This window comes from Mirounga leonina, unplaced genomic scaffold (assembly GCF_011800145.1).
Source record: "Mirounga leonina isolate KUSES-001 unplaced genomic scaffold, KU_Mleo_1.0 Mir_82, whole genome shotgun sequence".
NCBI lineage: Eukaryota > Metazoa > Chordata > Mammalia > Carnivora > Phocidae > Mirounga > Mirounga leonina.
This window is the reverse complement of record NW_023270825.1, coordinates 54,965,347-54,980,767: the sequence shown is the minus strand read 5'-3', so window position 1 is coordinate 54,980,767 and position 15,421 is coordinate 54,965,347. Positions and strand designations below refer to the sequence as shown.

The 15,421-nt window shown below is 35.4% G+C and overlaps 1 protein-coding gene and 1 pseudogene across 1 annotated transcript in view; both read left to right on the top strand.

The window, feature by feature from the left end:
- LRFN5 (leucine rich repeat and fibronectin type III domain containing 5) overlaps positions 1-15,421 on the top strand; it is a 256,511-nt gene that overhangs the window by 63,395 nt on the left and 177,695 nt on the right. The gene's annotated exons all lie outside the window — the stretch shown is intronic.
- LOC118002549 lies at positions 1,754-8,969 on the top strand (annotated as a pseudogene).

The window sequence follows — 15,421 nt, the reverse complement described above, 5'->3', positions numbered from 1 at the left end:
TCACTTCTATTTTCTAAATCTTATGGAAATTCAGGGTGCCTGGGTGGTTCAGTCAGTTGAGGGACTGGCTCTTGGTTTCTTCTGCTCAAGTCATGATCTTATGGGTCTTGGAACAGAGAGCCCTGCACTGGGCTCAGCGGGAAGTCTGCTTGAGGATTCTCTCCCTCTGCCCCTCACCCTACTTGCGTGCTCTCTCCCTCTTTCTCTAAAATGAATAAATAAGTCTTTTTTTTAAAGATTTTATTTATTTATTTGACAGAGAGAGTGAAAGAGCACAAGCAGGGGGAGCAGCAGAGGGAGAGGAAGAAGCAGGCCCCCTTCCGAGCAGGGAGCCTGATGCGGGACTCGATCCCAGGACCCTGGGATCATGACCTGAGCCGAAGGCAGATGCTTAACCATCTGAGCCACCCAGGCACCCATAAAATGAATAAATAAGTCTTAAAAAAATAAATCTTGTGGAAATTCAACTTTTGGTTAACTCTAACTTGGGCAATTCAAAGAAGGGAATTTAGGGAAATGTAGTTCCCAGCGTAACCAAGTTGCCACAATACAACCACCTGGTAACTTATATGGCCAACGTTCTTCTTTACTTTGCTTTTGGGAGTTGTAGTGGTTCCATGTATATTAGGAAGTTTTGCCTTGATAAGAACGTAAGGGATGCCAGGGCGCCTGGGTGGCTCAGTTGTTAAGCATCTGCCTTTGGCTCAGGTCATGATCCCAGGGTCCTGGGATCGAGCCCCGCATCGGGCTCTCTGCTCTGTGGGAAGCCTGCTTCTCCCTCTCCCAATCCCCCTGCTTGTGTTCCCTCTCTCTCTGTCAAAGAAGTAAATAAAAATCTTTAAAAAAAAAAAAAGAACATAAGGGATGCCATGTGAATCAGAAGATAGACTACTACTTTACTCCTATTCTTCCTTCTCTTACTACTATAAAGAGACAGCATTTAATGACTATTTATGATGTGCAAGAACTGTGGGAATTATTTACATACAGTTTAATCTAATTTTATCTTCTTAGAAATGTGAGAGAGAAGTTACCTTATCATTCTCTTCCAACAAATGAAAGAGCTGAGGTTAATGGATGTTAACTAATATGCCAAAATTATAAGGTCTTTCTATTAAAAAAAAAAAAAAAAAGAAAGAGTTTGTTAGACTATGGAGTATAGTCAAACCACTATGCTATTGAGAGAAAAACCAGGATTTCATTATTAGTTTGAATAATGATAGGAAGAATGTCCAGCATTCTGGTAGGTGTTTACACTTCTTTCTTATGTAGGACTGACTTTCATCCCGTGATGTGAATAGGTCAGGGGTTGACAGAAAGGCCGACCAGGAGGCCGCAGCTCTCCAAGGCAAAGAGGATTGGGAGATACAGTGCAGAGCCTTGTAGGACAGAAAGAACTATTAGAAGGTAAATTGTTTGCACTGGTATTGATAGGGTTCCTAATCTACTTTGAACGCTTTGTGTAGGGATAGAGAGGGAAGAGTACCTAGAAAGATGTAGCTATCAGAAAAAAATAATAAGAAAGGATCAATTGAATGGAGTCTAATTTTCCTTTTGGAAAACATTACTCATATGTAAAGCAACTGCTCATAGAATTATTCCATTCTTCATTTTCTGGCATAACCTGGCTATCTATCCTAGTTGTGTATTAATAGTCTAGTGAGAATCTAGCAGAGAATTTGTTCTTATGTGCTCTGTAGTCTGGTCTGTATGTACACAAAGCAGGACATGGAGCCATGTACTCAGTTCAAGAATGCGGGAAGAGTTACAAGTTTCGGGGGTGGTGGTGGTAAATAATACCTATCCAGTCTAGTTTATACAGGGGTTATATTTAAATATTAAGATGAGCTTACATAAAAATCAAATATGTTATTCTTTGAAAATGAAAAAAATATCTCATGGGAGGAATACAACTTGATCAATACACATTAAGCACCAAACATAGGTTTAGTTTGGATTGGAATTGTTAATGTGATCACAGTAGCAATCATAATAAAATGTTTTCCGTTTCTTCTTCCCTCCCCTTTTTTCTCACATAGTAGTCCTCTTATAAACACTGGGAAAATATCCTCATTCATCTCACCTTCCATCCTTCCCAGAAACATAACTGCAAAATTAAGCTCTCCTTACAAGTGTTTGCAAATCATTTGTAGGGGAGACATGGGGGATTAAAATTACAGTAAGATTCTCTCCCACAGGCAGTTGCTAAATTTTATGAGTGCTGTTATACCTTTAGTTTTTATTTATTTATTTGTTTTTATTGAAGTATTGTTGACACACAATATTACATTAGTTTCAGGTGTACAACATAGTGATTGGGCAAGTTTATACGTTATATTATACCTTTAGCCTAATTTTAAAATGATATCAAAAAAGCTAAAAAACTTTATTTAAAAATGCAAAATGTATGCTATTTCTCTAACTGTAAAATATAACAGCATACCAGAACAGTGCGTAAAGCAATTTTCAGTTGTTCGTACCAACATTTTGTATCTTTTTCCTACTGGCAGTTTTTCTTGGTGGTATTTACTATGATTAATGAGTTTGACTTTCACTAGCTTAAGAGCTAAGTAAATACGTTCTTAATTTACTTGGGGTGTCTTATTACTCAAACATTCTAGAATTTCTTCTTTGATCCAATTACACTAAAAAAAAAAGCCCACTTTGGAATAATTATGCAATGTACATTCAATCACAGAAGAACTGTTTTTCTAATGTGAGATAGGATCCGATCAGAAAGAATTTTTAAAAGACTTTCTCCTAATGTGTTGGTATTGATTGAATAGAGATATGGTCCACACAAATCAATACATGAGAAGACAAGTTGTGTGTGATGACAGTAATTCTATCTGCAGGGCAACTGCCAAATGTCTGGGTACCGATGATTGTATTTCAGCTGGCTGGTCAGCACATGATAATTTGTCAGGGAGCCATTTTGCTCTCTTTGGCTTATGAGATCATACTTACTTTTCTCAAAATATACATTTTGCTTACTATATCAATATTATTATATTACATAAGTAATATATATGTTATATATCATGACTGGAAGGCTTGAAAATGCACATTCTTAAATTTGACTTCCTTTTCTGACTTTTTAGAGAATGGCTGGTCTCAGAATCCTCATGCTGTCTGGTTTCCAGTATTGTTTTATACAGGAAGGTGCTTGTGACCAGGTATAAGACAATGAGATGGTACTGCCACTCATGAAATGTTCTCTCATAGGGACATTTTTGTGTACCAAGCTAAAGAAAACCAAGGGAAGTAGAGCAGTAAATTACGTTAGGAATTTCTATAAGGGGTTAACAAAGGAGGGGTAAAAGGTACCATCAGGAAAACCATGTAATTGGATGGGACGTAGAAGTCTCTAATCTATCCTCCATCCAGTGCAGGAAATCCACTTGGGCATTTTCTCCCACCACGTACTCATTTCTTGGTTTGATAGTGTTAATTATCAGTCAGTGAAACACATTTTACATCGGTAAGAGATGATAAATATCAGAGTACAAGAAAAGCATCACACAAGGAAGATATATTTAGGATTTTCAGTCCATGGGCTACTAAACTTTACTATCATATGATCCTGCTTAGTTTCTTACTTCTCTAGCTCTGAAATCTTTAGTATAAACATGCAATTTCTATTTTTAGAAACCAGGAATGAGATGAAGCTGAAGCTCCCTTCATACAAGAGAATAGTGTTTTTTTAAAAAATTCGCACTGCAGTTTTAATGTCTAGAACTAATACCCACTATTCACTTAAATTACAAAATACATTTTTTTATGATATATATGTCCATTTCTAGTTAGAAATGTAAATCCAATTATAATACCAATGTTAAATTTATTTTTACTTCTCTCATTTCCCATTATGGCTGAATATTTCCTAAAATTGAAGTTACCAACTTTGTTATCAAGGCATATTTTGTGTCAGTATTAAATATGTCTGGTTGTATATTAGTTCATGGATATTTTCTTTTAATCAGTAAGATTTTTTCAGAGATCATTTCTCCAAATTTAACCAGCATTCTGTTTTATTCACATAAGGAAAATCCGTATTACTAACAGTAATTGAAAGGTGGTAAGAAGTCACAGAAGTTACATATTCCAAGAGTTTTTAAATTATTTTATCTGGATGTTTCTCGATGCTGTGAAAGAAAATTGACCAGTGATATGTTTAATCTGTGCCGCTTCTTTTTCTCATTTGTCGAAGCCCTGAGTCGCAATTGCGGTTACAAGACATTGAAGTTCATTTAGAAGATTTTTACATTTTTCAAAATCTGAAAATCCTAGAGGAAGATATTAGTCTTATCCCCATTTTTCAGAAAGATATTAGTCTTATCCCCATTTTTCAGAAATGGAAACTGATGTGTAGAGTGTTGTTTAAAGTGTCCTGTGCTGGGCCACATTAATCAACAAAGATGATCTATTTTAATAGTTTCCTTAATGAATATTTCAAATTCTTATCACTACTTCTGCTGAATGGAAAAATGAATCCTGCAATAGATTTTGCATTTTATCCCCTTGTAGTTTCTCAAGGCTCTTTTTAAGTAGGGAGTGTGCATGTTTATGAGGGGAAAAATGCAAGCTAAGGGAATTAATTTTCAACCGATGAAAGTGTTATTTTTATAGTTTATAGTATATAAACTATAGGTTATAGTTTATAGTTGGATTTCATTCTCTTAAAGTTTCAATTTTGTGGCTTAGGAATTGTTCAGCTAAGGGAAACAAAAAAGCCAGGAAGAATTCTAACTCCTGTGAATACCTTTCCATGGGGCAGGAGTTTCTTTGGAAGGGCTCCTCAGCCATTACACCTGGAGTTTGTGAGTTCTAAGGATCGAGAGAAACAAAACATGATGAAATGTTACTTTAGACAAGAATGGTGGCTTCAGTGCTTTGTTTTCTTCTGACTGTACATTCCTAAATTTCATGGTTGTGTATACATATTGTCCACATTAGGATTGGAGTCAGTTCATTCTAAAATTTGATGTAAAACAATAGTAAAGAGGGCGCCTGGGTGGCTCAGTTGGTTAAGCGACTGCCTTCGGCTCAGGTCATGATCCTGGAGTCCCTGGATCGAGTCTCGCATCGGGCTCCCTGCTCGGCAGGGAGCCTGCTTCTCCCTCTGACCCTCCCCCCTCTCATGCTCTCTGTCTCTCATTCTCTCTGTCTCAAATTAAAAAAAATAAATAAATTAAAAAAAAAAAAAACAATAGTAAAGGACAAAATCACCCTTATTTAACAAGAGGGATATTTGATAAAGTTGTTATCCTGTAGCACTGTTGTTTAATATGATACTTGTAGCCATTTGTACTATTTAACACTTGAAATGTGGCTAATGTGAGGGAGGAACTGAATTTTCAATTGTTTAACTTTAGTTAATTTAAATTTAAATGGCCCCATGTGGCTAGTGACTACTACACTGGACAGTGATGTGGGCAGCACTAGAGCTCAGAAGTGGCTGCTAGATGTTCACGCCCCTGTTCCTTTCCTGAATATATGGAGTGCTGGTTCTTTCTTAGGGCTCATTGACCCCTACCTCATTTACAAATTTGAGCATTCCTTTTTCCCTTATGTGGGCCCAGCTTGAAGAACTAGATCTCTATCTATACAAGTCTTTGGTTAGCCAACATCTCCTAGTCATCTTCTAGCTTTGGACCACTGGTGACCTGTTTGCTTTCTCTGGCTCTTTTTTAATTGGGACTGGATCCTGTTCCTTCCAGTTCTGACTTACACTGACAACTACTGGGCATGACTTCTGACAGTTACAGCCATTGGCAATTGGTGATTTTTGATTCTTAAACATAGAAGTTCCTTTCTGTAGTGTGCGGTGGACATCTTGGCTGTGCTCATTAGGGCTCTATAGCTAGTTTCCGCAGCTATCCTAGATCCCTGCGTGCCAGATCTGGTGATGAAGCTGTCATTTTTCATTTTGTTGCTGCACAGCTGGATCATTGTTGGCTGTAGAGACTTGGGCAAATTATTTAATCCTTTTGCTCTAGCTTCCTTACTTATAAAATGGAGACAATACTTGTACCTAGCTCATTTGGTTACTTGAGGAATAAATGAGTTAATATGAGAGGAGCTTTGAATGGTGATTGAATATAAAGATTGCCATATAAATCACCATTAGTAACAGTATTTCAGTAGTTTACATCAGATGCTGTGATTAAAACTCTTCATTTAGCTCTTCATTTTTATTATATGTCAGAATATTACAAAAATAAGATTTTTAATTTTTTTTTGTAATTTAGATTGAAAATTTTGTAGGGAGGTCTTAAGAGACTATATTACATACTCAGCTTCAAGAACTTGAAATTCACATTCAACACTCAATGTTTACCCAGAGTTTTCTAATCTATAACCTTGGGCCATTAAATGTATGTGTGTTTTCTTTTTCTTTCCTATCTCCCATTACTGCCTAACTTAATAACAACTAGAAATTCTTAGAAGGTAGTTTTAAAAATGTCAGTTATTGATTATATGTGCCCTTTTGGGTTTTACCACTACCCCAAAAAGCGTTAGAATTTTTCCATGCAGAATACTGTCCCCAAGCTCAAGACAGCTTTTCAAATAACTTGTGAGAGAATTATTTTTTTAAAAAGATTTATTTATTTATTTTTTAGAGAGAGAGGGAGAGAGCATGAGCAGGAGGGGCAGAGGGAGAGGGAGCGAGAATTTCAAACAGACTTCACACTGAGTGCTGAGCCTGACACAGGGTCTCCATCTCATGACCCTGAGATCACAACCTGAGCCGAAACCAAGAGTTCGACGCTTAACTGATTGCACCATGTAGGTGCCCCGAGAATGATTTTTTTTCATATAACTATACTTATTTACTAGAATTAGTGTCTCTTAGGTTTGAAATATATATATATTTTTTATAATTGGTGTCTCTGTACCAGATACCAGGCAGAGTTTATATGAAAATCAGATTTCCTGAAGAATAACCAAGCCAAGGACACTGTGTACTTATCTTCATTCAGTACCACTGACTTTATCAGTTGACTTTAATTCTGGCTTCTAGTCTTTTAAACATTCAATTTATATATAAATATATATGTATATATGCATGTATATGTTGGTAATTGCTTATTTTTTTAAAGCACTTGTGCCCTGTAGAAGAGAAGAAAAAAGTGGAAAATCAAGATGAATAATCTTGGCAGCTATGTAGTAGAAATATATAATTTTGTTTACTGAGACAAATGACTACTTTGTAAGTAGTGTTATGAGAAATTGTTAGCTACCTAGCAAAAAAACAAGACAAACAAAACAAAACAACAAAAAAACATATTCCAACATGAATAGATAAAACATTTATATGTAAAATATGAACTCTTAATAATATAAGAAGAAAACCTGAGTAAATGTATAATCTTACAGTGGAGCAGGGCTTCATAGCCATAATTCCTAATCTAGAAACCATGGAAGGAAAAACATTACATTACAAAAATCAGTTACATTAGAATAGAATTTGTATTGCAAAGATACAAAAATCAAATACAAAGACAGGGAAAACTGTTTGCAATTTATAGCAAAGAAATGTGCTAATATTGCTAAGATGTTCGAGAAATCAAAAATAAGACAAAATTAAATCTGAACAAAAAGGGCAGAGATTTAATAAAATAAAATGATGAAATGGTTCTTACACATAGGGAATGATGTCCTAATCTTAACCCTAATGTCCATCAGAATCCTAACAGAAATTCAAATTAAAGCAACAATGATAGAATTTAATCTCTTGAATTGATTTACATCTGTAAGTTTCTTAAGCCCACACTACTGGTATAATTGCTAGAAACAAAATAACACTCTCACGTGTTGCTTGTGAGAGTATAAACAGTACATCTCACATGTTGGATAGTTTTACAAGATCTATAAATATTAAAACTCTATGCATTTTTTTTAAAGATTTTATTTATTTATTTGAGAGAGAGAGAGAGCACATGAGAGAGGGGAGGGTCAGAGGGAGAAGCAGACTCCCTGCTGAGCAGGGAACCTGATGCGGGACTCGATCCAGGGACTCGATCCAGTGACTCGATCCAGGGACTCCAGGATCATGACCTGAGCCGAAGGCAGTCGCTTAACCAACTGAGCCACCCAGGCGCCCGTAAACTCTATGCATCTTTTAACCCAGGCATTTCTTCTCCCAGGAATTTATTACTAGTTGTATGGTTACATATTCATGAAATAAAATTTGTATAAAACTTTATACTGTTGGTACCTGGCTGGCTCATTTGATAGAGTATGCAACTCTGGATTGAGTTATGAATTTGAGCCCCACGTTGGGGGTAGAGTTTACTTAAAACACACACACACACACACGAAAAAGCATTAAAAAATTATACTGTAGTATTATTATAGTAGCAGAAACAACTTAAACTTTCATAGTGCTTGATGGTTAAATGAATTAAAGAATGTCCATACAATGGAAAGCTCTCGAACTCTAATAATTAAAAATAAAAACAAAAACAAAATGAATAAGGAAATTTTCAATACAGAGATATGAAAGACAATCAAGCTATATTGGCAGAGAATCAAGGCATTGTGGGAGCTCTTTCCTTTCTCTCTCCTGGCCATTTTGGTGGCTGCTCTTGGTTGGTGCCATCCTGTACCTAAGGCAGGAAGATGGTGGCTGCGAAAAGATGAAAAAGTCACTGGAGTTGATCAACTCTAGGTTTCAACTCGATATGAAAAGTGGAAAGTACGTGCTGAGGTACAAGCAGACTCTGCAAATGATCAGCCATAGCAAAGGGAAACTGGTTATCCTCACCAACAACTGCCCAGCCTTGTGGAAATCTGAAATGGAGTACTACACCATGTTGGCCAAAACTGGTATCACTATAGTGGCAATAATACTGAAGTGGGCACAGCATGTGGGAAATATTACAGAGTATGCACACTGACTATCATTGATCCAGGTGATAAGGATATCATTAGAAGCCATGCTAGAACAGGCTGGTGAAAAGTAAACCATGAAAAATCTTTCTTTAATAAAACTAGCCAGAGCTTGTTTAACAGGAAAAAAAAAAAAAAAAAAGAAAGAAGTTGCTGTATGGTATGTGAAGTAAATAGCATAAAGCAAAAATACAGCCCAATAAAAATATTATTTCTGTATTCATATATATATACATATATATATATAAAAACCTCTGGGAGAATGGGTATTATTGGAGGTGTAATGTGGGAACTGGATGTATGAACACGGGGATTAGAAGGAAACATTTTACTATATAATTTTGTGTATGTTTTTGATTTATGAATACCATATATGCATTACCTATTCAAAATACATATAAATTGAATAGAAAATGTTAATTAGGGGAAGTATCCCTTTGAGAAACTCAAAATAAATTATATTTCTATAATTTATGTTTCAAGCCATCTGTAACAATATTAATTTCATTCATTATTTTGGCACAGTGGATCTTTGGGCCTCCGAAGTTCATTGTTTTAAATTTCATCTTTGGTTATATTTCATTAAGTTATAAAGTCCTAATTCCTCACTGGAATAGTCCTGAAATTTGAATCATTTTTATTTCAGCCGATAGCAAAATAAAGACCCAGGAAGATTACATTTGCATAATGTCAGAAAGCATGGTAGTGGGAGAAATGGACTAAATACTCTATTTTCTAACTTCTAGTCAGTATTCAATGATGATTAATTCTATTACATTGTGCTATCATTTCCTATATGTTCTATTTTAGCTTTAAAAGCTTCTATTTTATTATTTTGTAAAAACCTTGAACTGCCTCTGCAAGGACAAAATGTTAGCAAAATGGAACACGAGAATTTCAAACTAAAAATGCTAATATCTATTTTTCTTTTAATTTATTATTAGTCTGTAAAGGTCATCCTTTGCTACCAAGGGAATTCGTTTTCTAATATGAGGATACTTTGAAGATATATCTAGAATATTTGACAAAATTATTTAAAGATATTTCTATTATCAAGAAAATTTATAATTTAAAAGGAAATCAAGTTCTTAATACAATCATAGCCTAAGATGAGAATTTGGACTTTATTTCCTGAAGTCTAAAAATTATCTGAATGAGAAACTAATAATTATTTTATCCCCAAAATGAAGGGCAACTAAGTAGCATTTTCCTCTTTATTTTCCCCCCACTTTTATTTATTTTTTATTTTTTTATTTTTCCCCCCACTTTTAACATCTTGCTTGCAGCTCTTACATCTTAGATACCAGATGCTTTAACTCATCATCTGTATCTGTTCATCCTCGCCTTTCTTGAGGCAATTAATCCTTGTTTCTTTCACTCCAGTACCTCTTTCAACAATCCACCTCTCTTCAAACAAGATTGTTAAATAAATCTTTCTAAAGCTTCACCTTACTGTATCATCTCCAAGACGAAGAAGCTCCAATATCTCATAATATGTTCAGGAGAGAGAAAATACCTCAGAGTCAAATCTTGATTCAAGATCTATTTATTCAGCATCTGGCCATGTTGCAAGGTCTACAGAGACTTATTTCCTCTCTTCTTAATACTAGTGTTTCTGGAAGCCTGAGGTTTAATTCATTTTCAAGTTCTAGCTTTAGTAGGTAAGCAAGGGCAAGTGCCCTTTCTCTAGATGCTACAGTTTGCTGATTTGTGAAATTGGGATGATAAAGTATACTTAACATTACTAGATACTGTTAGGATTAAATGAGGTTGACACATGTAACATTTTAGAAATGTGTTTGGCATATAGTAATCACTCTACAGATATTAGCTATTTTTATTCCCTTCCTCCTTGAAGAGTCAAGGTTGTATTTGACTTCTGTCTTAGGTACATCTCTGTCTCCTGTGTAAGATTCTATTCCTCCTCATCTCTGGTTATTCAAATTCTATCCTTCCTTCAGATCACAGTTTGAGTGACTTCTTTCCGATACAAATATCTCTGTGCACTTCAGCCAGACACCTAATAGCACTAGACTGCAAATTTCACTTAGCTCTTAATCAGATACTTCTCAGGAATAGAGATTATGTTTTAATTATTTGATTCCATCTAATGTCTGGATGCTCAGACTTCTTTCACAAAGAGACAGAATCAATAAAGTAACAAATTTCTTACATGTTATGTATATTTCTTATGGACGCAACTTGGAAAAAAGTTACAACCTTCAATCCTTCCATCATATTGGCAATCCACATGTCTTTCTATTTTTACATGATAATCATTGGATGTTCCTTGAATATAAGAATCCTTTCACTGGGATTTGTGAATGGGCTTCAGAAGGGCAGCAGAGCCTCTGAAAGTATAGAATTTGGAGTATGTGAATATGTGTATTTTCCCCAGGTTAGGTGGTAGGCCCACAAATATATAAGGAACCATTTTTAATTTATTGTTTTTATCCATGCCTCTTTAGTAAGTAGGAACCAAATTAATAATACTCAATTTGATCAATAGTGGCTATTCTATCATGTTATTATATAAGTTTATTTTATCATTTTCTTAAACTCTGTGCTTTCAGTGCAAGATCTAGTGCATTTTAAGAATTAAGTATATGAGATTATTAAGATTGTTTTTATTTTATCTTATTAGATGAAGACCTAAAGGGATAATTCTTTTTATTTTTTTCCACAACTGACCAAATGAAATTAGAGCTTTTAAAAAATGAATGGTGGAAGGGACACCTGGCTGGCTTAGTCCATAGAGCATCCAACTCTTGATCTTGGGGTTATGAGTTCAAGCCCCATGTTGGGTACAGAGATTACTAAAAAAAAATTAAACAGGGGCACCTGGGTGGCTCAGTCTATTAAGTGTCCAACTCTTGATCTCAGCTCAGGTCCTGATCTCATGGTCATGAGTTCCAGCTCTGTGTTGGGGTCTACGCCCAGGGTGGAGCCTACTTAAAAAAAAAAAAAATAAATAATAATGGTGGTTGATTAACTTCCAGGAAGATGAAGTAAGGCGCTTGGCAAAACTCCTCAGCCAAACAAGTTATATGAAAATTATAAGATATCAAAAGTCTATGGAAAGTGGGGTGCTTGGCTGGCTCAGTCAGAAGAGCATGTGACTTGATCTTGGGGTGAGTTTGAGTCCCCTGTTGGGTGTAGAGATTACTTAAAATAAATAAGTAAACTTAAAAAAAAAATAAGGTCTACAGAAATTAACCATAAGGGAATACAACAAACAGAAACATCTATTCCAGAATATCTACTATATTTTTGTAAGAACAGCAAGAGACTGGCATTTGAACCATGGCTACTTTCATTATCCCCACACCACTCAGTCCCACGTATGGCGGCTCTGCTATAGGTATGAGTTGCCAAGAAGCTTTGCATGTGTTCCTTTTCTTCTTTGTTCCTTCTTCTTCCGTATTAACTGAACATTTTAAAATATTCCATTTTATCTTCTCTATTGCTTTTCCATCTACAATTTCACGTCTACTGTTTTAGTGACTGCTCTAGAGTTTGCAATATTCACCTTTGATATCTATCTCTAATATTCATTATATTATCTATCCAATACTCTTTCCTACTGTTAGTACAATTATTATATCAACACGTTCCCCAAACTCCAAAATACATTGTTACTATTTTTTGCTTTAAGAAGTCAGTAATCTTTTAGAACTTTCTACTTCCGTTTGGAAGCAGAAGTCTTCTTATTTATTTTGTTTATCTTATAATTATTGTGAGAGATGTTAAAATCTTGGATTTGTCTATTTCTCCTTGAGTTTTGTAATTTTTCTTTAAATATTTTGAGACGATAAAAAGCAGATATTTTTGATAATTTTAATCTTTTCTTTTGTATTGACACATTAATTTTTCTTCTATTTTAGGGGATATTGTTTCAAAACATTTTTCTGATGTAAATATAGCTTCACTAGTGGTTTTTTTGGAGAAAGTTATCTTTTCCCATCTCTTTATTTTCTACTTTTCTATGTCCTCCTACTTAAGGCATGACTGTTATAAACATAATATAGTTTTTAAACAGTGTTTCAATCCTTGTATTTTATTTTATTTATTTTTTATTTTTTTAAAAGATTTTATTTATTTGAGACTGAGAGAGAGCACAAGCAGGGGGAACAGCAGGCAGAGGGAGAGGGAGAAGCAGGCTCCCTGCTTAACAGGGAGCCTGATATGGGGCTTGATCCCAGGACCCTGGGATCATGACCTGAGTCGAAGGCTGATGCTCAACTGACTGAGCCATCCAGGTGCCCCTCAGTTTTTGTATTTTAAATGAAATATTGGTCTGTTTACATCTTACATAATTTATATAAGATTTTTATTTTATATCATAGAAAATATGAGTTATTAAAATGTTTCTGAAGTTAAAATAAAATGATGGGGATTTTGCTGTAGGAGAATTAGGGTATATCATTGCTTAAGACAGGGAATGAGGCCAGAGAAATTAGTTAGAAAATGATTAAAATTAACATATATTTGAGCTATTGATTTCCTGGGAAATTGCAGAGGCTGGGGTGGGGGTGGGAATTAACAATCCTGTGCAAGAGAGGATAGTTGTAATTTTTTCCCCTTTTTTCCAGTTTTATTGAGATGTAATTGACATATAACACTGTATAAGTTTAAGGTGTATAGCATAATGACTTGATATTGTGAAATGCTTACTACAGTAAGTGAACTTCCATCATCTTATATAGGTATAAAAACCATTTTTTTTCCTTGTGATGAGAACTCTTAGAATTCTTGAGATTCAGGAATCAGTATGTTTAAAGCTTCTTAGGTGGTTCTCTTTTGCAGCCAAGATTGAGATTCAGTGCTAACAAGGACTGAACTGGTTAATTCAGAGCAAGGAGAACTGGGGAGGATTTCAGAGGCTGGATTCTAGTCTTTGTTCTGCTATTGATAAATAATTATTTATCCTCTACAAAATCAGTTTTCTCTTTGTATCTTTTTTCCTTGTATTCGGTAAATATTTATTAAGGGCATACTTTGTGCCAGACACCATGAGAGGAGTTGGATTAATGATCTCCAAACCCCTTCCAATTCCTAAATCATCTGATTTTGCTGTCTATGATTTATAAATTTGGAGATAATTGGCAACACATAATAGATTGGTGGTAATCATCTATATAGGGTCACTGGGTGAGTGGGTGGTAAAAAAGTTTGCTCGTGGTAACTGTTCGAGGAATTAAGCATGTAGTACTGATCAGAAGCATCTCTTGTATCAAAAATGGAAAAGTAATCAAAATTGGTTTGTAGAAATGAAACTGTATAAGCCAATGAATTTATTAGGATATAAGTTGAAGAGAGTTTGAGAAAGACAAAACGGGGAAAAGTAAATGACAGACTTGCAGATTTTTTTCCCATTTTTACCACCCACCAGAGTAGTGAGAAGGACTAGATCAGTCTCAAACATTAATATACACAGGAATCACCAAGGAGATTTTGTTAAAATGAAGATCCTGACCTAGTAAGTCTGGGGGTAGGGCCTACAATTCTGATTTTCAAATAAGCTTCTAGGTGATGAAAAGCTTCTGGTATCGGGACCACACCTATAGCAGTATGGATGTTCTACTACATGATACAAACCGAGCAAGGATCTCACTAAAAAGTGATCTGCTCATGCCTGTTTCTTAGTTTCCTTGATAACCAACCCCCAAACCCAAATGCAAGACTACGGCACCACTTTAAGAAATATAGGTGAAAATGATATAAACTCCAGTGGAGCAACATGTCAAAATAATATGAAGGAGGGTTTGGGGAAAGAGTTTCTGCAGTTTACAAAGGTAAGGTTATTTCAGGAAGAACTTGTTTCATCTTCTTATTATTTTTTAAAGATTTTATTTATTTATTTGAGAGAGAGAGTACATGAGTAAGGGGGAGGGGCAGAGAGAGAGAGGGAGAGAATCTCCAACAGACTCTGTGCTGAGCACGGAGCCCTATGAGGGGCTCGATACCATGACCCTGAGATCATGACCTGAGCCAAAACCAAGAGTCCGAGGCTTAACTGACTGAACCACTTAAGCACCCCAGAACTTGGTTCACCTTTAAAAGAGTAAATAAAACTTCTGAGATTAGGAACTTCTAGGGTACAGCTGGGCTGTTTTATTTCCAACTGACTTTGGTCATAGTATAAAAATCCACATACTTCGGGGCACCTGGGTGGCTCAGCTGGTTAAGCAACTGCCTTTGGCTCAGGTCATGATCCTGAGTCCTGGGATCGAGTTCCGCATCGGGCTCCCTGCTCAGCAGGGAGTCTGCTTCTCCCTCGGACCCTCACCCCTCTCATTCTCTCTCTCTGTCATTCTCTTTCTCTCAAAAGTAAATAAAATTTAGAAAAAAAAAATCCACATACTTCATGAATGCATGTCCTTACCTGTTTATGTGACATTAATATTGTGTGGATGAGAGCCTTACAGAGAACAGGGTTATTGAGTCAACACCAGATACCAATCAGAAAATGATCTGCAATTTATTTATTTATTTATTTATTTATTTATTTATTTATTTATTTATT